Source organism: Pseudochaenichthys georgianus, chromosome 8 (assembly GCF_902827115.2).
Source record: "Pseudochaenichthys georgianus chromosome 8, fPseGeo1.2, whole genome shotgun sequence".
NCBI classification, from domain to species: Eukaryota; Metazoa; Chordata; class Actinopteri; order Perciformes; family Channichthyidae; genus Pseudochaenichthys; species Pseudochaenichthys georgianus.
In genome coordinates this window covers 10,023,928-10,024,970 of record NC_047510.2, presented here as the reverse complement: position 1 = coordinate 10,024,970, position 1,043 = coordinate 10,023,928, and positions in this window count along the sequence as shown.

The window sequence follows — 1,043 nt, the reverse complement described above, 5'->3', positions numbered from 1 at the left end:
TATTATGGTATTTGGTGGATTCATTGCTGGATAGGTTACTTTGTCAGTATTGATAGAGCCAATCAAAACAAGTATAGATATAAATAAATATCTATATATAGTTGTTATTAAGTACTCTGTATCACAAGATAATATAATACCTGAGGGCAAAAAACTAAACCAATGGAGAAATGTAAATAAGTACAGTTAATAATGTACTGTATTTGAGTAATACATTTAGATACTCTAAGTCTTTAACTTTTTTATCTTCAATAATACCTATACTTTATAATCAAATTATACATAAATGCATTTCTGTAAAATACAAACAAATCTTGCATATTTCAAGTACGCTCAAAAGACAATATACTTGTATTCCAATAGATGTCAGTCTTACTCCTTTATACTCTTATTTAACTGTCAATGTTAGATTTATATCTGAAATAAAAAAATCTGCATTACATTGATATGAAATGTGTAAAAGCAACAGATTTTTTTTGGAGATAAAGTACGTTTTTTTTAACAATAACAACTAAAGCATGGAATTTTATTCTAGAAAAAATATATACAGGCAAATTGTTCATATATGCACCATCAAACACTTGATAGATAAGTCTTTTTGATATCAATAAGCCCTCACCTTTTTACATGTGTCCCTGCACGTGCACAACATGTACATTTGGCTCCAGAGGAGAGATCATTAATACATGAATGAGCGATCCTCGTCTGATCCTCGTCTGATCCTCTGCGCTCCATATGAGCCGCGTGATGAGTAACAGTCAGGCTTACAACACTCGCAGGCTGCGGACAGAAGGGTTACTTTCTGTTGACATAAAAACCCTCTGCAGTTGTGTTATTTTTTTTATGGATTATTAGACAATGATAAAAGGCCTGCTTGTTCAAAACAGCTGCTGCTGCATCCTCTGTAGTTGTTGTGTGTCTTTTTGGGACTTCGTAATATGTGTGTCTTGGTAGTCGTTTTGCGTCTTGACGTGTGTAGTTTTGTGGTGCCTTGATTTTTGTTTGTGTCTTTTTGTTTTCATTTTGTTGTCATTTTGTGTCTG